This window comes from Salmo trutta, chromosome 20, assembly GCF_901001165.1.
Source record: "Salmo trutta chromosome 20, fSalTru1.1, whole genome shotgun sequence".
NCBI lineage: Eukaryota > Metazoa > Chordata > Actinopteri > Salmoniformes > Salmonidae > Salmo > Salmo trutta.
The window spans coordinates 6,130,951-6,148,781 of record NC_042976.1 but is presented as its reverse complement, the minus strand read 5'-3'; positions in this window follow the sequence as shown (position 1 = coordinate 6,148,781).

Below are 17,831 nucleotides of genomic sequence, written 5' to 3'. Positions count from 1 at the left end.
ATAAATAATTTATGAAAGCATGATGTAATGTATGACAGGTTTGGATGTTGCTGTGCCCATCTAGGCTGTCCTTCAGCCTTACTGATAGTTAGAGATGAGATTGTTTTCACCGATTTAATCAAATCAAAATGTATTTGTCACATACTCCGAATACAACCATTGTAGACCTTACTTGCAAGCCCTTAACCAACATTGCAGATCAAGAAGAGTTATGAAAATATTTACCAAACAATCTAAAGTAAAAAATAACACAATAACATAACAATAACGAGGCTATATACAGGAGGTATCGGTACTGAGTACTGAGTCAGTGTGGGGGAGAGGGTTCAGGTTAGTTGAGGTAATTTGTAAATGTATTTAGTGGTGAAGTGACTATACTTAGATAATAAACAGTGAGTAGCAGAGAAGTACAAAACAAATGGAGGGGGGATCAAAGTAATTGTCCGGTGGCAATTTGATTAATTGTTCAGCAGTCTTATGGCTTGGTGGTAGAAGCTGTTTAAGGAGCCTTTTGGTCCTAGACTTGGTACTCTGGTACCGCTTGCCGTGCGGTAGCATAGAAAACAGTCTATGACTTGGGTAACTGGAGTCTCTGACAATTTTATTGGCTTTCCTCTGATGCCGCCTATTATATAGGTCCTGGATGGCAGGAAGCTTGGTCCCACTGATGAACTGGTACGTACGCACCACCCTCTGTAGTGCCTTACGGTCAGATGCCGAGTGGTTGCCATACCAGGCAATGATGCAACCGGTCAAGATGCTCTAGATGGAGCAGCTGTAGAACTTTTTGATGATCTGGGGAACCATGCCAAGTCTTTTCAGTCTCCTGAGGGGGAAAAGGTTTTGTCGTGCCCTCTTGGTTTGTTTGGACCCTGATAGTCATGAAGCTTTGCTTGTTTGATGGTTCGTCTGAGGGCATAGCGGGATTTGCTATAAGGGTCCGGATTAGTGTCCCGCTCCTGAAAGCAGCATCTCTAGCCTTTAGCTTGATGCGGATGTAGCCTGTAATCCATGGCTTCTGGTTGGGATATGTACGTACGGTCACTGTGGGGACTTCTTCATCAATGCACTTATTGATGAAGATGATGACTGAGGTGGTAAACTCCTCAGTGCCATTGGATGAATCCCGGAACATATTCCATTCTGTGCTTGCAAAACAGTCCTGTAGCGTAGCATCCGCGTCATCTGACCACTTCCGCATTGAGCGAGTCACTTGTACTTCCTGCATTAGTTTGCCTGTAAGCAGGAATCTGGAGGATAGAATAATGTTCAGATTTACCAAATGGAGGGCGGGGGAGAGCTTTGTATGTATCTCTGTGACGTGCTGGTAAAAATGTGGGAAAACCGATTTAAGTTTGCCTGCATTAAAGTTCCCTGCCAGTAGGAACGCCGCTTGTGGATGAGCATATTCTTGTTTGCTTATGGCCTTATAGCGTTGGTTGAGTGCGGTCTTAGTGCCAGCATCGGTCTGTGATTGTAAATAGACGGATACAAATAATATACAGTAGATGAGAACTCTCTTGGTAGATAGTGTGGTCTGCAGGTTATCATAAGGTACTCTACCTCAGCCGAGCAATACTTCGAGACTTGTTTAATATTAGACATCGTTCACCAGCTGTTATTGACAAAAAAGACACACACCCCCTCCCCACGTCTTACTAGAGCTCTATATTATCCAGTGATTGCACGTTAGCAAGCAGAACAGAAGGCAGCGGGAGTTAACTTGCTTGCCTATGGATTCTCATAAGGCAGCCCGAATTGCGTCCTCTTTTCCTCTGTCTTTTCTTCACACAATTGACAGGGATCTGGGCCTGTTCCCGGGAGAGTAGTATATCCGTCTCGTCGGACTCGTTAAAGGAAAAAGCACTTTCCAGTTCGTGGTGGGTAATCGCTGTACTGATGTCCAGAAATTATTTTCAGTCATTAGAGACGATAGTAGCAACATTATGTACTAAATAGGTAAAAAAATAAGTTACAAACAACGCAAAAAAACTAACAAAATAGCACAATTGGTCAGGAGTATGTAAAACATCAGTCATCCTCCTCGGCACCATCTTAACATTTGTTAGGTTCCACGGGTAGACCGTCATAGTAAATAAGAATTGTTCTTAATTGACTTGCCTAGTTAAAAAAAGGTTAAATAAAAAAAAGATCTATATTTCCCCCAAAAAATATGTTTTCTCAACTGAGCATTTTTATTGGGAAAATATAGTATGGGTGATGTTTTGGTCACTCAAAGGCTGTTTTAGATGGGAAATAGGATAACTGTGCAGACTAACTGTTTTGGGTGATGTCAGTGCTGAGTTTGGAACATATTCCACAACCTCAGGAGACATGACGGCATGCCACATGTCAGACGGCCAGTGTGTAGGAAAGTAGTACCGCAGTATCACCTAATTGTATCTGTTGTAATGGCCAAGTATATTATTTGATTAATGTGGTATTCGTTTCCTGACACAGGAACAAGCCAGTTGATCAGAAAATGTCATGCTGTATCAGAAAGTGCTGTCTGTCTATACAGAAAAATACTTTGAAGTCAGCCCTCCTCAACAACTTCAACGGTAGCCCCCACCCAGACCCATGGCACAAGGACCATCTATAATGCTAGTCTAACTGCTGTATAGTAACAGCAAACATACCTTGAACAAAATCCTGTGATTGTATGACTGTCACTTCTGGGGCATTAATGTTTATGACCTAATTCGGTAGCACTTTATAATAATGTTCAGAAATAAATCAGTTGTAAGGCATTTACAGTGTTTTGAACGTAAACCATTTACTAATCAAATATTTTTTTGAATCTAAAGTGAGAGCTATTTTTACTTTTGAAATAATGATTCAATGTTTTGAGTGACCTGTGTAATTTCTCACAATAAGTAAACATTTAAGATGTCAAAATGGGCTAGATGTCACATTCTGACTTTAGTATGAGGTCATTTTTCCATAGTAGATTGGTCAGGGCGTGACAGGGGGGTGTTTTTGTCTGTATTATGGGTTTTCTGTTTTCTATGTGGGTTGTCTAGATTGTCGTTCTATGTTGTGGCCGGGTATGGTTTCCAATCAGAGGCAAGTGTTTTTCGTTGTCTCTGATTGGAAGGCATACTTAGGCCGCCTGTTTTTCATGGGGTTTTGTGGGTGGTTGTTTTGTGTTTCGTTGTTTGTACCTGACGGGACTGTTGTTGGTCATTTTGTTATTTTGCAAAGTGTTTTCGTTAAAAGTAAATATGAGCACTTCACACACTGCATTTTGGTCTCCTTTAGACGACCCTTATTACACTAGAACATATCAATGGTTGTAACATATACACTTGGAGTCAGGAAGCAGGTGAAGAAGGTAAGTTAAATGATGAGAAAAAGCAGATTTAACAAAACAAGAGAAGTGTAGCGTACTGAACGTGAACAAAACCGATACTGCCTGATGACTGAGGCTGCATGAAGGGAGAGTAATCAGGGTGGTGATGATGTCCATGTGTGCGCAATGACGGTGCGCAATGATGGTTGCCAGGTGTGAGCAATGTGGGTTGCCAGGACCTATGGTTAGTAGACCGACGAAGTCGAGCACCCGAAGGAGCAGGAGTAGGCGTGACAGTACCGGTTTGGATTGAGTACATCAACAGCCGATCTCTCACCCCAAGGGGAAGTAGATGCATTTTGGAGGGCAGGTGGCAGGAGCAGGTACCCTCTCCTTAGCCTGGTGGATATCCACATCTACGTCCAAAAACAGGCCAGATTGATGGGCTGGAGGACACTCACAGGACCTTCCACCGACGAGGAAAAGCAGGTCCTCCGGCATCCTGGTCCCCAGGCAGTGATTCTCATCTTCGAACAGGAGATGGTGGGGTTATGTTGGAGTTGGAGCCACGGGAGGCCTTGGAAACTTTGTGTACGGGTGCAGTGATGATGAGGAAAGGAAGGCTTTCCTGGTGTATTGGTCCCACGGTGAGGGTGAGTGGTACTGTGATGTGCGTTACTGTACCGGATCCCAATGGTCATTTATCCAGGGCTTGGACAGAAAAAGGAGAAGTATGACATTAAGTTCAGGGAGGAGGCGAGGGCCTGGTCGATGAAGTTCTCCACGGCACTGGAGTCCACTAGAGCTGTAGAGACAACACTTGAGGGACAGCTAGCCAGTGAAATGGGAACCAGAAAGGGTTTGGCAGAAAACAATGATAATGGAATACTCACGCCTACCCTGGGAGACCGAAGGTCATGGGGCCGCCCCTCTACTCTAGTGTACCCCGGGTTGGTCATCGCGATGAGAGCGTCGAAGGATATGTTGTCATGCCGACAAGTCAACTCTGTTTGGACCTCTTCGTGCAACTGACTGTGGAATAGAGTGCGGAGCGCCGGCTCATACCGTCCGCTGGAGGCTGCCTCAGTCCGAAAGGTGAGGGCGTTCTCCGCAGTGGTCTGGTCACACTGCCGGAGTAGGAAAAGTCTCTCACCTCCCTTTCTGCCCTCTGGAGGATGGTCGAAGAATGCCCTGAACAGAGCCATGAACCTCTCATAGGAACTCAGGTCATCCTCTCCTCTCTCCCAGACTGTAATAGCCCATTCCAACGACCGTCCGGTCAGCAGCGAAATGACCGTGGCAACCTTGGAACTCTCGGTGGTGGGGCTCCCATCTGATAGGTGAAATAGAGGGAGCACTGGTGTAGGAAGCCACGGCATTTCGACAGAGTGCCGTGATACTTCTCCAGAAGGGACAGTCGGTCATCACTGACCTGGGTGGACAGCTGAGGACTGCTGGGGGACAGGCTCACTGTAACGACCCGTGGTAGGAGGCTCTCCGTCAGAGGTATGGAGAACCTCGCTGGTGGTCGTGGTGTTGGTGGAGTAGATGACCCTGTTCATCAACCGTCTGGAAGTTGCTGTTATCTTCTGCTGCTTCCATGTTTTCTGAGGCAGTATTCTGTAACGTATACGCTAGGAGTCAGGAGCAGAAGGTAAGTTTAATGATGAGAAAAAGCAGATAAAAAAAGGAGACGTACTGAACATGAACAAAACCAATACTGCCTGATGACTGAGGCTACTGATTGCTATATACAAGGAGAGTAATCAGGGTGGTGATGAAGTCCAGGTGTGCGTAATGATGGGGAGCAGGTGTGTGCAATGATGGTTGCCAGGTGTGCACAATGTGGCTTGCCAGGAATGGTGGTTAGTAGACCAGCGACGTCGAGCGCAGAGGGAGCAGTAGTAGGCAATACAATGATAAAATAATAAGTACAGTACACAACACAGGATGTTTAAGGAAATATATCTAACATTTAATTCACAAACACTGTTGTTTAACAACTATTTGTAAAGACGTGAGGAAGTGTTGTATTGCAAATATTTTGCTAATGTTGTCAACCTCACAAACACAAACTAATCATAAAACAGGGAAATATTTCCAGTTCTTCAATCTTTTAACTATTTTCAAACTTTGCTTTGTTTGGCTGCACTCTTACTGTGCCTTTAAAGGTACTAATCCTTTAACTGTAATGTTCAGCAAGTTATGTATTTACATATTGGTTTCCTTACCCTGTAAGCAGTCTATGAACTGCTCAAATGAGTGACTGCAATCCACACTTTGGTTTTGGTAGACAAGTCACTCCAAACAAACGCGAATGTTTGCATTTTTGGAGTGTGTCTGAAGTTACACATCACACTATTACAACAGTGATGCTGTTTTGGTATAAAATATTCAATATATTTATTTTAACATCCTCTGTGTTTTGTGTTTATTTTTTAACCATTGATGTTGTCTAGATCATTTTGAGTCGTCAAAGAGCAGCTGAACTCAAAAACCAACTTCTCTGGTTGAAAAAGGCTGATGTTGCATCGATATTAGACAGAAACATTGATTCTAGTGTACCAATGTTGTACAAAGTGTTAATAAGAGATTTGTGAGATTTAAGTAAGCTGTTATGTTCCTAGATCACTTGTAAATGCACGTCTGGACAATGCACGCTCGAAAATCAGATATTTATGTTACTGTTGACAATAAAAAGTCCTCAGAAATGTGCGTCTTCTCCCTTCGGACAAAGATAACACTTCCACCAAAGTGGGCAGGTGCAGTGTCCAGATGCGCATTTCCAAGCGCTCTCCTTGGTTGGGAATGACAGGGCTATGATTAGTGAGGGTTAGCTTTGGTAGGCTGAGCAGCGAAACTAACGTGACTTAAGGGAAACTGAAGGGACTGTGAGGGGAAGTTAGGTAGAGAGGAGTGGAGCAGGACAGACTTTTTTACAGCAGCCCTCAAATTTCCAATGGAAAATTAACATCCACGAAAAGGCCTCTAACCTAAATGGCACAGTCTCTAATGGGGGCACACTTATTTAAAAGGCCAAAGTCTCTGAAAAGCCTGTTCTTAGCGTGTCTAATCCTAGTGTCGTGACGTTGTATCGGTTAATGTGACGACTGCTGCTGATTAACGCTTTATAATTGCGTTATTAAATGAATCAGGCAATTAACTCATTAACCTGGGGCACCATGGGAAAATTAGTTGTATTGAGTTTCTATTTCAAAAATTAACTCAAAGATTATCAGAATACTGATTTTAGAACAGTCGCCAATAAATCAATTTCCCCTACAAACTCATTCTGAATGTCGCATAATCTGGGAATCTGCACAAACCCGAGTCCCACCAATGAGTTCTTACCACACCAATTTTAGTTGATTATTTATTTACTAGAAAGCTAAAATGATCATAAAATATACATATACACAAAAACACAGTCTAGGCTATTGATTAGAACTTAGTGTAATGGGCCAACACACTACGACGCGTGTTACCCAAAATGGGAATTTCAAAGAGAGAGAAAAAGAGAAAGTACACGAGAGAAACATACATTTGGGTGCATTTGTCAGCTATGCTTATTTTAAACCTAACCTTGCCCCGAACTGACACTCTTATGGGTCAGAATATAATGATGTAATTACGTGTTGAAGGTCTCCGATGGGAGTCTCCGCGTGGACCGTTTAGGCTTCTCAATGACGCACTTCTCTGGTGCAACTCTCTGGTTGTCCTCACGATGTCAGTGTCCTTTTGGCTTAGTGGTCTGATTCCTCGCCCTTGTTCTGAAAGGGGTCTTCTGAGGACAGCCAGCCCTGTAGCTCAGGGCTCACAGTGTAGGAATGAAAACAGTGTAGATACACGCTTCGATGGGGAGTGGAGACCGGGTGGTCCGGCTTGAATTCACCCGCTTAGACGTAGCTACTCATCTCATCAGTAACATGGTTAGAAAAGGGTTCCTTTGTCTTCAACCTCGTGTTGCGTTTTGGGTTAGTTGACTACTCAGACCTTGGCTGCAGCTCGGGTCACTTAGTCTGATATGTTAATTCTTACCTCACATGTCTTATACCCTTGTGTCGGAAGTGGGCGTCTTCCGCTTTTAGGGCAATTCTTGGGCGTGCCTAGTTACGAGGCAAGGTCTAGATTTTAGTCAAACCCAATTTTAGATAATTAACTAACTTCACATTTCATCTTTATAAAACATTCTCTTTGATTTGGACATTCTCCACACATCGTACAATGTGTAAACATCAAGCACATATTAGGAAAACTCTTAACCTGTTTGGGGTAGGGGGCAGTATTGAGAATTTTGGAAAAAATATGTTCCCATTTTTAACTGCCTCCTACACCAACTCAGAAGCTAGAATATGCATATTATTGTTCAGGTTTGGATAGAAAACACTCTGAATTTTCTAAAACTGTTTGAATGGTGTCTGTGAGTATAACAGAACTCCTATGGCAGGCAAAAACCTGACAAGGTTTCAAGCAGGAAGTACCCTGTCTGACAAGGAGTCGTGCGTCTTGCATCTTTTTATTGAAAAGTAAGGATCTTAGCTGTAACGTGACAATTCCCAGGGCTCCAATAGGCTCTCAGAGCCCGCGAAATAACTGAAGGTTTACGAGGGAGCCTCAGGTTGAAACAGATTATCGCCTTTTGTAAGTGGCTGCTCCGAGGACCTTTGAATGATGAGCGTGCATGAGTCGCTTCTGAGGAGAAATTTTATTCGGCTGTTTAGGCTCAATGCATACTCCCGGTCGGAATATTATCACTAATCTACGAGTTGAATGGCATAAAAATTGGTTTTAAACAGCGGTTGACATGCTTCGAAGTACGGTAATGGAATATTTAGACATTTTTGACACGCCAATGCGCCATGCGCGAGACCGTGAAGAAGCATTCTAGAACTCACGAACAAAACGTCGCTGTTTGGATATAACGATGAATTATTTGGGACCAAACCAACATTTGTTATTGAAGTAGAAGTCCTGGCAGTGTATTCTGATGAAGAACAAGCAAGGTAAGAACATTTTTCTTATAGGAAATGTGATTTTGGTGGATGCTGACCTGGGTGGGTATCTAAATAGCTAGCCCTGTAATGCCGGGCTATGTACTTAGATTATTGCAAAATGTGCTTCATCCGAAAAGCTATTTTAAAATCGGACATATCGAGTGCATAGAGGAGTAATGTATCTATAATTCTTAAAATAATTGTTATGCTTTTTGTGAACGTTTATCGTGAGTAATTTAGCAAACTGTTAGTAAATTCAACGGAAGTTTGCCGGGGGTTATGCGTTTTCTGAACGTCACATGCTAATGCAAAAAGCTGTTTTTTGATATAAATATGAACTTGATTGAACAGACATGCATGTATTGTATAACACAATGTCCTAGGTGTGTCATCTGATGAAGATCATCAAAGGTTAGTGCTGCATTTAGCTGTGGTTTGGGTTTTTGTGACATTATATGCTAGCTTGAAAAATGGCTGTCTGATTTTTTCTGGCTGGGCACTCTGCTGACATAATCTAATGTTTTGCTTTCGTTGTAAAGCCTTTTTGAAATCGGACAGTGGGGTTAGATTAACGAGATTCTTGTCTTTAAATAGCTGCAAAATAGTCATATGTTTGAGAAATTGAAGTAATAGTATTTCTAACGATTCAAAAATCGCGCCACTGGAATTTCAGTAGCTGTTACGTAGGTGGGACGAAATCGTCCCACATACCCGAGAGAGGTTAAAGTTACAATGTTCTCGTTATAACATCGTCCTTTGACTTTTAATAACATAACAAAAATGACATTAATTTTCATATTCCATCTATCGTCATTACCACCATTGTTGCTGATGGAAACCATTGTTCCAAAGTCCATTTATTGCATGATAACGTTCTCCAGGGTGAGAGGACAAAGGAATTTGGTCTCCTGCCTTAGATTTACAATTGGCGTAAGGTGTCATAAATCCCCCCCCCCCATCTTCCTATCCCTTGAGATCCCTTCTCCTCTGGTGGGGGTGAGATCTCTCCGCAGGATTGTGTAACTGGTAACCTGAGCCGAGCAGGACAGTCATGACACTACCTGTAAAGCATGGCTTAGGGGCCGCCCCACCAGGGAGGTACATAGATACTCGGAGACAGTCCATGGCCGCTTCATGGAATGCAATTCGGGTGGGGGAGGGCCCTCTAACTCAGCTGGTGCAGGGCAGCTGGTCCCCATCCTTAGACGCTGGGTGCAATGCCAGAGGTTGGCTGAAGCTGAAGCTGGTGGCTCGCCTACTGTGGCGGACAAATTGGCATGCTGGCCACAACTGTTATTGCCAGCTCACTGGCTGCGGCTGGTGACTCTTTCACCACTGCTGAAAGTGCTAACTTCCACGGTGGAGCTTGTGGGGACACCTGGGCGAGGATCATCAGGGATCTGGAGGCAGCTAGACATCAGGCCCCCCAGGTCAGGGAATGGTCGTTCCCCATGTCAGGGAGCTGACGGCCTAGCAGGGCAGGGGACTTGGAAACCACTACTAAATCTGAGGACTGCAAGCCAGGTACACTGGGAGGCCGCAAAACTAGCCAAGCAGGGAACTTATATAGGGTAGTACTAGTATAGGTGACTGGGTGCAGGCTGAGGGCTGTGCACTGTCTAACTGCACACCTAGAGGAGCAGACAACTCCGGGTCTAGTGAGACGGGAGACCCAAGGCCTAGAACTAGGGCAGGTGGTTTGGCATGTAGCACTGATGTAGCAGACTGCTTGCCAACTGAGGCTGGGGGCTGCCGACCAGCTGAGGGCAGATGCTGCAAACCTAGTGGGGCAGAGAACCTATAGCCTGGCAGAGCAGTGGACTGAGGGCCGACTACAGCTGGAGACAGTGAGAATGACTCTGAATCTGCCAGGGGAAATGACTTGACAGGGAGAACGACACTAGACCTGCCAGGGAGAATGACTCTGAACTTGACAGGGAGAACAACTCTGAACCTGACAGGGAGAATGACTCTGGAGACCAATGACCTAGTGCATATAGAGACCAATGACCTAGTGTAGCTGGAGACCAATGACCTAGTGCATATAGAGACCAACGACCTAGTGTAGCTGGAGACCAATGACCTAGTGTAGCTGGAGACCAATGACCTAGTGTAGCTGGAGACCAATGACCTAGTGTAGCTGGAGACCAATGGCCTGGTGCAGTTGGAGACAAATGACCTACTGTAGCTGAAGACCAATGCTAGGGACTGAGGGCTGACGAGGGTTGAGGACTAAGAACCTAGCACAGGTAACTTGTGGCTTAGCAGGGCAGGAGTCTCAAAGCATGGTGGGATAAGTAGCTGTTGGATGACTATGTCTGCAAACCGCAAGCCTAATACAACAAACTTGGGTCCTAGTAAGGCAAGAGGCTCTAACCCTGGTGGGACAGGCAACTGCCTAACAACTAAGGTAGAGGTCTGCAATCTGGGCAGGGCAGAAGACTGCAGATGGGGTAGCTAATTTATGATCTAGTATGGCAGGATACACTAGACCTACTTGAGGGTCAGAACATACTTTGCCTACTGGAAAGGCATGGGACTATAAACATGACCCTGACGGGAAGGAAGGGAACTCTGACCCTACAGGGAATGAAGGGGACTCTGACCTTACAGGGAAGGAGGGGAACTCTGACCCTACAGGGGAGGAAGGGAACTCTAAACCTACCATGGATGCAGGACACTCAAAACCTGGTCTCTTCACATGTGCTAGGAAGGCCCGAAACTGTAAATCTAAACCAACCAGGTTGAACTGTAACCTCTAACACCTACCGGGAAGGAAAGGGACTGGACAACTAGGTCAGGGGAGACATCAGGGGTGACTTCTGGTGGGACACCTGGGGTGATGTCTGGCATGTCCCTTGAGGCGAGGTCCCTTGAGCGACGAAGGTCTGTTAGATAACTGTGCCACCTCGGGACGTAGTGGGGGTCCCAATGGTCATGTGGAGGTGGTGAGCACTCAGGCCAGGAGGTCTCTCAGGGGAGTAACCTGGTCGACTCAGGGAGGACCGGCAGTGATGGCGCTCTCATGGCGGTGATGATTGCTCCAGCCGGGGAGACCTAGAGCTATGGTGTTCAGGAGAGTAGCGCTGGTACCGGTGCTCCAGCGGCGGTGGTCAGGTGTGTAGGCAACTCATCTTACTCAGGTGCATGATGGCTTCTTGTGGCGGTGTGGGCTGAGATGGTTGGTGACAGCAGCCTCAACACAACAAACTGCAAATGCATCCAACACGTTTGTTGAGTCACAATCTTGATGTAGTCATTGCATGCTAGGAATATGGGACTAAATAGTAACATTTTGACTACTTTATTTAAATAATCTTTAAAAGGTGTCAATAATTTTACCATTACCTTTTTGGGAGAAAAAAAAATTATCTGAGCATTTGCATTAGTATAAAATAATATAATTTCACAATTTTTTGAATTATTTATTGTATAAAGTCATAATTTCTCAACTTTATCAATGCTGTCAATCCCTTCGTACCCCACTGTATCTACTACTGTACATATTTATGTACATACAATATATATTTATTGTTTTGATTATTTGTGTAGACATTCTACTGCACTGTTGGATCTAGTAACACAAGCATTTTTGCAGCACCTGCCAAAACACCTGCAGTTCTGTGTACGTGACCAATAAACTTTGATTAGATTTTTTAAATATTTTTTATCTAGTTTGTTGTTGTTCTGTCAGATTCCAGAGGGTTCTTTTAGCACTACAATACCATATACTTTATTGTCCATTTACATGGAAATTCATTGAGAGACGTCAGTATACAAATACAAACACAACACAATATATTACATACCTATCAGAAAACTGTAATGTTAGTACACAAGTCACAAATTTACTTATTCACAGATTATTCAAAACATGCAGGGCTCTGTCATAATGAGACTTATATCACTCTACCAATTAAAGGTGTCAAACACAAACACATCTAATACATTGTGCTTTTTATTTTATTTATTCATACAGGGTGGGTCACCATTGAGAACAGGGTCTCATTTGCAAGGAAGCCTTGCAAGAACATTCAATAAATACAACAAGTTTAATAAAAAAAACAACTCTCAAAATCAGGTGCCAGATAGCCTTGCTGTTTAAATGTTGGGCCAGTAAGAGGAAGGTCGCTGGTTGAAAATCCCCGTGCCGACTAGGTGAAAAATATGTCGATGTGCCCTTGAGCAAGGCACTTAAACCTAATTGTTCTTGTAAATCGTTTTGGATAAGAGCGTCTGCTAAATGACTGACAAAAAATACGTATTTCACCTCTGAATGATTCTTAGAGAGCATATTACATCAGCAAAAGTCAACCTGTGCTCTGTGACTGATGTCACTGGGACTATATCGTCTCTACTGTGTAACTCTTTAATGATGTTAGTTTGACTTGGTTAAGTTTCTGACACCAGAGGGTCCTGTTATCACCTGTATGCAAGGCTCTGGAACAATGAGGTCCAAAACTCTAAGGAATTCTACCAATTAAAGGTGTTGAAGACACACAAACGCTTTACTCCAGGGCCCTAATAAGGCCCTAATACAGCATAAACATTCAAAGTGAACCTGAGTACAGTTCTATTGTCATTTGTGTGAGTACAACTTCCATTAGGCCTCAGCCTCAGTACAACCCTCACCCCTAAACTAGTCTTCCCTGCACAGGTCAAAAATCCCACCTCTGAATTGAGACTGAACTGGTGGGATCTGAACTGTGGTATCCTGACTGGAAAACCAACATCTTAACCAATAGTCCAAGAGAAAAGTCCTTCTTGGACTGAGGGTGACAGTGATTTTGAAGTACCAGGCAGGGTTACCTCATCACGAGAGCATTAGTCTGACTCACCTCTGCTACACATTTTCCATTTAAGTCATTTAGCAGATAGGGGGTGGCATTAATCAAGATAATAATGAAGAGGTAGGTTTTCAGACTAAACCTCCCCCTAACCTCACTCAAGTCTCAATCCTACACCCTTTCTATAGTGTTTTTGACAAATAACAAGACATTTTCACAAGTACAGAACTGAAATTAAATGTTTTATACATGGCTTCTCTGAGTTGGCACATCCTGATTTCATGGGGCATGATCCAGGATCAACACATTTATAATATAATCCAGGGTCAATATAGACATATCTAACAAGCCAAAAGACTCTGGTGTGACACCTGACCTGGCAGAAGTGATGTAGTGAGAGCAGTGATAGTGATATTAGTGGTAGTGAGAGTGGTGGTAGTGAGAGTGGTGGTTGTGAGAATAATAGTAGTGAGAGTAGTAGTAGTGAGAGTAGTGATAGTGTTCATAACCAGTATGTTGAGGTTGAAGTGTCTGCTGCGGTCTCCTGCTCTGTTGTGTTTCCATCGTTCAGCCAGGTGATAGTAGGCTGGAGGGACAAAACACACATTCTCTGTATTAAAAACACACACACACACACATTTTGTAATATTCTGAGGTTGTTGTTTACGTACCATATACCTCCAGGCTGAACTCCTTGACTGCGTTGCTGATGGCTGTGTAGATGGATGTCTTAACCTATTTAGAGCATATACGTGAGTTTTGCAGCAATTTGTCAAATAGATAAGAGCCCAGGGTGGCCGCGTGGAGCTGCATCGCTGACCTTGGGTTGTGGCTAGTAGTGTGGAGTTGCCTAGAGGTTAGCGATCATGCCCTTAAAGGCAAACTACACTCAAAAACTATCTTTAGTAAATTTTTTTATTAGTCCACCGTTGATACAGTCCCAAAATGATTTGCATTTCAGATGTCAACTTTTCAAGATATTGGACTTTCAAGTATCAAAGTGTCACCGGCCACATCATCATACAGTATGATGATGCCTTTTGCATCATACAATATTTTGCCGATTAGGCCTGGCTCGCAGTCGGCGTTCCAATTCATTCCAAAGGTCTTCGATGGGGTCGAGGTCAGGGCGCTGTGCAGGCCAGTCAGGTTCTTCCACACAGATCTCGACAAACCTATTTCTGAATGGACCTCACTTTGTGCACGGAAGCATTTTCATGCTGGAACAGGAAAGGGCTTTCCCCAAACTGTTTCAACAAAGTCCAGAATGTCATTGTATGCTGTAGTGTTAAGATATCCCTTCACTGGAACTAAGTGCTCTAGCTCAAACCATGAAAAACAGCCCCAGACCATTATTCTTTCTCCACCAAACTATACAGTTGCCACTATGCATTGGGGCAGGAAGCGTTCTCATGGCATCCGCCAAACCCAGATTTGTCACTCCAGATAATACATTTTTCACTGCTCTAGAGTGCAACGGTGGCGTGCTTTACACCACACGAGCCAACACTAGGCATTGTGCATGTTGATTTTAGACCTGTGTGCGGCTGCACGGCAATGGAAACCCATTTCATGAAGCTCCTGACAAACGGTTCTTGTGCTGACGTTGCTTCCAGAGGCAGTTTGGTACATTGTAGTGAGTGTTGCAACCGAGGACAGAGGATTCCCGCCTTCCCGTTCTGTGAGCTTGTGTGGCCTACCACTTTGTTGCTGAGACATTGTTGTTCCTAGATGTTTCCATTGAAACATAACAGCACTTACAGTTGAACGGGGCAGCTCTAGCAGGGCAAAAATTTGACGAACTGACTTGTTGGAAAGGTGGCATCCTATGACAGTGCCACGTAGCTCTTCAGTAAGCCCATTCTACTGCCAATGTTGGCATATGGAGATTGCATGGCTGTGTGACCGAGTTTATACAACTGCCAGCAACGGGTGTGGCTGAAATAGCCAGATCCACAAATTTGAAGTGGTGTCCCCATACTTGTGTATGTCTTTGACCAACATATATATATTTGTATTCCCAATCATGAAAAATCCATAGGCCTAATGAATTAATTTCAATTGACTGATTTCCATATAACTATTCAGTAAAATCTTGCATTAATATTTTTGTTCGGTATCGAATAAGTCAAGTTATCCCTCTGTCACAGATTGTGATTGATACTGCTTTACTCTGGTCACTGTACATACTGAAAGTAATCCCTGTCCTCTGTTTCACTCTGCAGGAAAACATTTTTAAAAATGTAACTCTTTACTCCAGCACTTTGGATATGAGATCAAATGTTTAGTATGAGGCGACATTATAGAATGTCACCTTTATTTGAGGGTATTTTCATGCATACAGTGCATTTGGAAAGTATTCATACCACTTGACTTTTTCCACATTTTGTTACCTTACAGCCTTATTCGAAAATGTATTCAATTATTTGTATTTCTCATCAATCTACACACAATACCCCATAAACCTTGTTTTTGTTAATTTGCAAATGTATTAAAAATGAAAACAGAAAAACGTACATAAGTATTCAGACCCTTTGCTATGAGACTCAAAATTGAGCTAAGGTGCATCCTCTTTCCATTGATCATCCTTGATGTTTCTACAACTTGATTGGAGTCCACATGTGGTAGATTCAATTGATTGGACAAGACTTGGAAAGACATCTGTCTATATAAATTCCCACAGTTGACAGTGCAGCTCTGAGACAGGATTGTGTCGAGGCACAGAGCTGGAGAAAAATGTCTGCAGTATTGAAGGTCTCCAAGACCACAGTGGTCTCCGTCATTGTTAAATGGAAAAAGTTTTAAACCACCAATACTCTTCCTAGAGCTGGTTGCCCGGCCAAACTGAGCAATCTGTGGAGAAGGGCATTGGTCAGGGAGGTGACCATGAACCCGATGGTAACTCAGAGAGCTACAGAGTTCCTCTGTGGAGATGGGAGAACCTTCCAGAAGGACAACCATCTCTGCAGCACTCCAATAATGAGGTATTTATTGTGGAGTGGCCAGACGGAAGGCACACTTCAAAAAAAGCCACATGACAGCCTTGGCGTTTGCCAAAATGCACCTTAAGTACTCTGTCACAGGCCGGCTCATAGCCTGAGGCAAAAATGAGAGGACATCAACCACCGGTATATGCCAATTCAAAAAGTTATTTTTATCAAACAAAACTATTAATTCTAAACAAAGAAAAAAAGAATGAGGTGTGGAAATGTCATAATGTAGGGTGTATGTAGGGTGCATGGATGCGTGAATATGTGTGTGTAAACATGACTGAGTGGAAACTAAATAAACCAACAAAGGAACAAACAAAACCGGATCACACCTGGAGGAGCAGGGAGAGAGAGCAAGCGATTAGTGGAGCAGTTTGTTAAATACCCTGAGCCCAGGTGGCTCCAATCAACACCAGCTCCAATCACTAACGACCCTCCTCTGGAGGAGCCGTGACAACTCTCAGACAATGAGAAACAAGATTCTCTGGTCTGATGAAACCAAGATTGAACTCTTTGGCCTGAATGTCAAGTGTCACGTTTGGAGGAAACTTGGCACCATCCCAGTGGTGAAGCATTGTGGTGGAAGAATCATGCTGCGGGGATGTTTTTCAGTGGCAGGGACTGGGAGACCAGTCAGAATCGAGGGAAAGATAAATGGAGCAAAGTAAAGGGAGATTCTTGATGAAACCTGCTCCAGAGCGCTCAGGACCTCAGACTGGGTCGAAGGTTCACCTTCCACCAGGACAATGACCCTAAGCACACAGCAAAGACAATGCAGGAGTGGCTTCGAGACAAGTTTCTGAATGTCCTTAAGTGTCCCAGCCAGAGCTCGGGCTTAAACCCAATGGAACATCCATGGAGAGACCTGAAAATAGCTCAGCAGCGACGCTCCCCATCCAACCTGACAGAGCTTGGGAGGATCTGCAGAGAAAAATGGAAGAAACTCCCCTAATACAGGTGTGCCAAGCTTGTATCGTCATAGCAATTGCTGCCAAAGGTGCTTCAACAAGGTACAGGGTAAAGGGTCTGAATACTTATTTAAATTTCCATTTTAAATGTTTCATCAGGTTAGCAGTTGATGTTACTCTTCAATAACATAGACCCCAAAACATATCAGGGGGAGAAAATAGGTTTATTCAAAGAGGATAAATCATAGATGTTAGGCTGAGAGGTAGATGTTCATTCTCCCCTATCCTCAGTGATTCTCTCCACAGAACAAACAGACAGGAAGTAGTTTTATAACCCAAACCTAGCCTGTGGTTGAACAATTAGAATTCCTTGCAATAAAACTGGGCCAATGGCCAAATAACAAGTATCCTGTTTCAGGCTTAATGTCTAGACAAATTCCTTCCATGTCACTGACCCAATGTTCATTAATTCCCTATTACAGAAGAAAAAAAAATCTGTTGATCGTTAATTCCCTCTTGACCGTTAGTCCTCTGCGTTGTGTATTATCTTGAAATATTTTTTCAGTCATTATGGTGTATTGTGAGTAGATTGATTATGGGTAAAAAAAAACAATTACATTTTTTTTAGAATAGGGCTATAACGCAAGAACATGTGGAAAAAGTGAAGGGCTCTGATTAATTTCCGAATGCACTGTATCTGTTTCACAGTTTAGAAAAACCTTATGAATCTATTCCCCCAATTAAAGAATTCATAAGTATTTGGACAACTTCGGCAATCAAAGAGGCAAAACGTCAGTAGAGAGACAAAGTGTAGTTGGAATTTAAAGGTTTAGACACAAGACATATGTGGCAGGGTCTAA